The following is a 6,293-nucleotide window of genomic DNA, read 5'->3' on the forward strand; positions in this document are numbered from 1 at the left end:
ACCTGGCGTGCATAGGGTCACAGAGAGTCAGACATGACAGCTACTGAACTGAAAGCCAGAGTGGCTTCCAGGGGAAGCTGGTAAGGTCGATGATACAAGATCTTAGGTGTGCACACGTGTACAAGGACAGGACAAGGGTGTATAGCCTTGGTTGTCCATGAAACATGTTTCATGTTTATTAAGGGCTTACTGTGCCCAAAGATGAACAAGGGGTGGGTTTAAAAGTGTTAGTGCCAGCACTCTGTTTAGAACCAATGTTCAGAAAAATTCTAGGAATAACAGGCATTTTCCAATTAGAGAAATCAGACCAAAGGAAAGACTGGCCCAATAATTAGGGACTGTTGTCTTTCAGTTCATCTCTCTGCGCCACCCAGAATCACCATCTAAATGGAAAGCTTAGAACAGACCTAGTTAGGAGGGAATTGAATCCCAAGATGGGCGAGGAGATAGTGGCAAGTATATCAATACTTTAATGACTTCTGGCCCAGAGAATTCCACGGACTGTGTAGTCCATGGGGTCACAAAGAGTCAGATACGACTGAGCAACTTGTACTTCTTCAGCAGAGCCAGGGGTAGATGGTCAGCCTCTTTCTGTTACCAGAGGGTGGTCGTCACTGTTGCTGTCCATCTTTGTAAGGTGGTGTCAGGACTCCAGGCAACAAGACACCACCACCACCCCACGCCCCACCAAATGGATGGCAGCCATCTGGTTAGGACTTGCAGGCTGGGTCCTGCCCTGGAACCCAGCCCAGGGACCACTCCCATTACCTCTAGAGCTGCAGTCTTAGCCATCAGGGCTGAGGAGAAAGTGCCAGTCTAGTCTCTGATGAATCCTAGACTCATTTGTACATACGGAAACTTATGACCAACCTAGATAGCATATTAAAAAGCAGAGACATTACTTTGCCAACAAAGGTCCGTCTAGTCAAGGCTATGGTTTTTCCAGTGGTCATGTATGGATGTGAGAGTTGGACTGTGAGGAAAGCTGAGCACCAAAAAATTGATGCTTTTGAACTATGGTGTTGAAGAAGACTTTTGAGAGTCCCTTGGACTGCAAGGAGATCCAACCAGTCCATCCTAAAGGAGATCAGTCCTGGGTGTTCATTGGAAGGACTGATGCTGAAGCTGAAACTCCAGTACTTTGGCCACCTGGTGCGAAGAGTTGACTCATTGGAAAAGACCCTGATGCTGGGAGGGATTGAGGGCAGGAGGAGAAGGGGGCCACAGAGGATGAGATGGCTGGATGGCATCACCGACTTGATGGACATGAGTTTGAGTAAACTCCGGGAGTTGGTGATGGACAGGGAGGCCTGGCGTGCTGCGATTCATAGGGTTGCAAAGGGTCGGACATGACTGAGCGACTGAACTAACTAACTTAACGAAGGGGTATACTTGGGAGGGCGGGGGGTGGTATTTAAATCTTCAATTCCTAATCTCCCCTTTAAGACTGGCCATGGGACTGGAAAAGGTTTTCACTCCAGTTCCAAAGAAAGGCATTGCCAAAGAATATTCAAACTACCATACAATTGCACTCATTTCACATGTAAGTAAAGTAATACTCAAAATTCTTCAAGCCAGGCTTCAACAGTACATGAATTGAGAAATTCCAGATATACAAGCTGGATTTAGCAAAGGCAGAGGAACCAGAGATCAAATTGCCAACATCAGTTGGATCATAGAAAAAGCAAGGAAATTAAAAAAAAAAAAAAAAAAATTTCATCATTGACTACACAAAAGCCTTTGTGTCAGTTCAGTCGCTCAGTCATGTCTGACTCTTTGTGACCATGGCCTATAGTCCACCAGGCCTCCCTGTCCACCATCCAGGAAAACTCTTAACAAGATGGGAACACCAGGCCACCTGACCTGCCTCCTGAGAAACCTGTATGCAGGTCAAGAAGCAACTGTCAGAACTGGACATGGAATGGACTGGTTCAAAATCGGGAAAGAAGTACACCGAGGCTATATTATTGTCACCCTACTTATTTAACTTATATGCAGAGTACACTGTGTGAAATGTGGATAATTCACAAGCTGAAATCAAGACTGCCAGGAGAAATATCAACCTCAGATGTGCAGATGGTACCACTCCAATGACCAAAAGTGAAGAGGAACTAAAAAGCCTCTTAATGATGGTGTAAGAGGAGAGTGAAAAAGCTGGCTTAAAACTCAGTATTCAAAAGACTTAAGATCATGGCATCTGGTCCCATCCCTTCATGGCAAGTAGATGGGGAAAAAGTGAAAACAATGGCAGATTTTATTTTCTTGGGCTCCATAATCACTGCAGTCAGTTGCCTGCAGCCATGAAGTTAAAAGACGCTTGCTCCTTGGAAGGAAAGCTATGACAATCTGGTTGTTCAGTCGCTAATTCATGTCCAACTCTGCCGCCCCCTGGGCTACAGCACGCCAGGCTTCCCTATCTTTCACTGTCTTTCGGAGTTTGCTCAAATTCATTACCATTAAGTTGGTAATGCTACCTGACCATCTCATCTTCTGCCACCCTCTTCTTTTGCCTTCAGTCTTCACAGCAACAGGGTCTTTTTCAGTGAGTTGGCTCTTCGCATCATGTGGCCAAACTATTGGAGCTTCAGCTTCAGCATCAGTCCTTCCAATGAATATTCAGGACTTATTTCCTTTAGGATTGACTGGCTTAATCTCCTTGCAGTCCAAGGGACTGTCAAGAGTCTCCTCTGACACCACAATTCAAAAGCATCAATTCTTGGCCACTCAGCTTTCCTTAATGTTTCAAGTCTCACACCCATACATGACTACTGGGAAAACCATAGCTTTGACTATACAGAGCTTTGTTGGCAAAGTAATGTCTCTGCTTTTTAATATGCTGTCTAGGTTTGTCATAGCTTTCCTTCCAAGGATCAAGCATCTTTTAATTTCATGACTGCAGTCACCATGTGCAGTGATTTTGGAGCCCAAGAACTCCCCTTATATTTGCCATGAAGGGATGGGACCAGATGCCATGATCTTAATTTTTTGGATGTTCAATTTTAAGCCAGCTTTTTCATTCTCCTCTTTTCACCCTCATCAAGAGGCTTTTTAGTTCCTCTTCACTTTCTGCCATTAGAGTGGTATTATCTGCATATCTGAGGTTGGTATTTCTTCTGGCAATCTTGATTTCAGCTTGTGATTCATTCAGCCGAACATTTCGCATGATGTACTCTGTGTATAAGTTAAATAAGCCGGGTGACAATATACAACCTTGATGTACTCCTTTCCCAATTTTGAACCAGTCCATTCCATATCCAGTTTTAACTGTTGCTTCTTGACTATTAGAAGGACTGGTGCTGAAGCTGAAGCTTCAGTCCTTTGGCCACCTGATGCAGAGAGTCAACTCATTGGAAAGGACCCTGATCCTGGGAAAGATTGAGGGCAGGAGGAGAAAGGGGTGGCAGAGAATGAGAAGGTTGGATGGCATCACTGATTCAATGGAGATGAGTTTGAGCAAACTTCAGGAGATGGTGAAGGGGAGGGAGGCCCGGCGCGCTGCAGTCCGTGGGGTGGCAGAGGCGGTCATGACTGAGTGACTAGGCAAGGTAAGAGCGTCTGCTGCCTGCCCTGGCGGGCTCCAATCCTGTGCTGCTGCTGACCTTTGACATACCCTGAAAGGAGTCCAGGGTGGAGGCTGAGGCACGCTGTGCTCCAGGAAAACTGGTGGGACAGGTCTTCAGATAGATATTTTCAGGAACCGATTTTATGGTCCCAATCCTTGCATCTCATGTCTGAAAGTGAAAGTCACTCAGTCATGTCTGACTCTTTGTGACCCCAAGGACTATACAGTCCATGGAATTCTCTAGGCCAGAATCATGGAGTGGGTAGCCTTTCCCTTCTCCAGGGGATATTTCCAATCCAGGGATTGAACCCAGTCTCCCAAATTGCAGGCACATTCTTTACCAGATAAGCCACAAGGGAAGCCCAAGGATACTGAAGTGGGTAGCCTATCCCTTCTCCAGTGGATCTTCCCAACCCAGGAATCGAACCAGTGTCTCCTGTATTGCAGGTGGATTCTTTACAACTGAGCTATCAGGAAAGCCCACATCTCATGTCTAGAGAACCACTAAATCCCTTCATGGTAAAGTTAGCTTCTGGTGACTAGCAGAACACTTTTTATAAGATAAGTGCTTGATTGTATGAACTCCCCCTTCACCAAAATCACATATGTTGATCCCCCCACCCATACCTCTTTGGAGGTGTTTCTCAGAACTATCTGAGGTGTTGTTTCCTGGGCTATTTCCTTCATTTTGCCCCAGATAAAACTAAACTCACAACTCTCATGTTGTGCATTTTTTTTTTCTTAGTTGACAGATTTTAGGCCAGCATGTGAACTTTGGGTACCTTGCCATGAGGTTCTGGTGTAAGGATTACACACAGCAATATTTAAACACTAGGGTTGATTCAGTAATTGATTCTTCCCTTGAATGAATCATTTCCAACTCCTAGAACTAAACATAAAGTAGAATGAAGTAATTCTGGGCCCCATGGTTGGTGTTGGCTGTGGCAATCCAGGCTGGAGACTCAACCAAGGGTTGGTGGAGGCTGTGTCACTATGGGGAGAGGGAGACCAAGGCCAGCTAGAGTTGCTGAGGGGTTCCTTGCAGAAGTTGCCCTGTATACTCTGTGCTGGAAAACTTACAAACTGGGTGCAAAATCAGTTATTAATTTTGTAGTGTTCTAGAGAAAAATGCTCAGAAGGCAATGGTGCCCCACTCCAGTACTCTTGCCTGGAAAATCCCATGGATGGAGGAGCCTGGTAGGCTGCAGTCCATGGGGTTGCTACGAGTCGGACATGACTGAGCAACTTCACTTGCACTTTTCACTTTCATGCATTGGAGAAGGAAATGGCAACCCACTCCAGTGTTCTTGCCTGGAGGATCCCAGGGATAGGGGAGCCTGGTGGGCTGCCGTCTATGGGGTTGCACAGAGTCGGACACGACTGAAGCGACTTCGCAGCAGCAGCAGCAGCAGAGAAATATGAGCCAGAGGTGGGAGACAGAATAAACAAATTTCAGAAACTACAGATCAAAGAGCTGTGGAAAACTGTAGAAAAGATTAGTCAGCAAGTGATGTGAATGCTTTAGGAAGATAAAACTAGAAAGCACTTGAATTCATTAAGTCATGAAAAAAGCCACATTGTTGAGTTTGTAGAGTAATCTGTGTGAGTGCCCAAGTCAGAATACCTTAATCTCTTTGAGGAGTTTAAAGAACTCTACAGCATATGGTCTGGTGGTTAAAAGGGGCTGAGGACAATACAACTGGAGAATAACAACAGGTCAGATGCAGAGCCCTGGAAAATGAAAGTGAAAGTCGCTCAGTCCTGTCTGACTCTTTGTGACCCCATGGGCTATACAGTCCATGGAATTCTCCAGGCCAGAATACTGGCATGGGTAGCCTTTCCCTTCTCCAGGGGATCTTCCCAACCCAGGGATCGAACCCAGGCCTCCCTCATTACAGGCGGATTCTTTACTAGCTGAACTACAAGGGAAGCCCAGGTATACTGAAGTGGGTAGCCTATTCCTTCTCTAGTGGATCTTCCCAACCCAGGAATCAGGTCTCCCGCACTGCAGGCAGATTCTTTACCAACTGAGACACCAGGGAAGCCCAAGAATACTGGAGTGGGTAGCCTATCCCTTCTCCAGCGGCTCTTCCGGACCCAGGAATCGAACCAGGGTCTTCTGCAGAGCTTTGGAGTGCTGAATAATGAAATCCCTTCAGGAAAGGAAGGATCAGGGGCTTCCTTGGTGCTCGGCCCTTCCACAAACTAAGCAGGGGAGTAAGATGAACCTAGTCAGTGAGATTGCATCAGCAGCTCAACACTCTTGAGAGCCTGGAAGGCGGCGGGAGCGCCCTGAAGCTGGGCTTCCCTGCGCGGAGGGCACTCTGGCTCAGTCGAAGTCCAGACGGAGGCGGTGGTGTCTTCAACGGGCCGGAGGGACACGCTGGCCGCTCACCATGGTCAGCAGGGGACATCAGGGCCTGGTCACGTACGTGCAAACCGAGCTGGGAGCTCCAGGCCCTGTCAGACACCGGAGGGGACGTAGTGTGGTACCGAGAAAAAGTGGGTGTGGGGAAGGAACGCAGAGAAGCGCAGGCAGGGGCCGGGAGAGAAGTCCAGGAAAGCACAGGAATCTCTGGCGCGTTCTTCCGCTCCATCACCGTCCTTCCATGGCCTTCATTTGGTGCAAGGACGGTCCATGCTCGAAGGAACTGCCCCCGCCCATCACGTTCACTCTGTGCCGCGGGAGGAGCAGCTCCCACGCGCGTCCGTGACCCTGGAAGCCGCGTGG

This window comes from Odocoileus virginianus, chromosome 14, assembly GCF_023699985.2.
Source record: "Odocoileus virginianus isolate 20LAN1187 ecotype Illinois chromosome 14, Ovbor_1.2, whole genome shotgun sequence".
Lineage (NCBI taxonomy): Eukaryota > Metazoa > Chordata > Mammalia > Artiodactyla > Cervidae > Odocoileus > Odocoileus virginianus.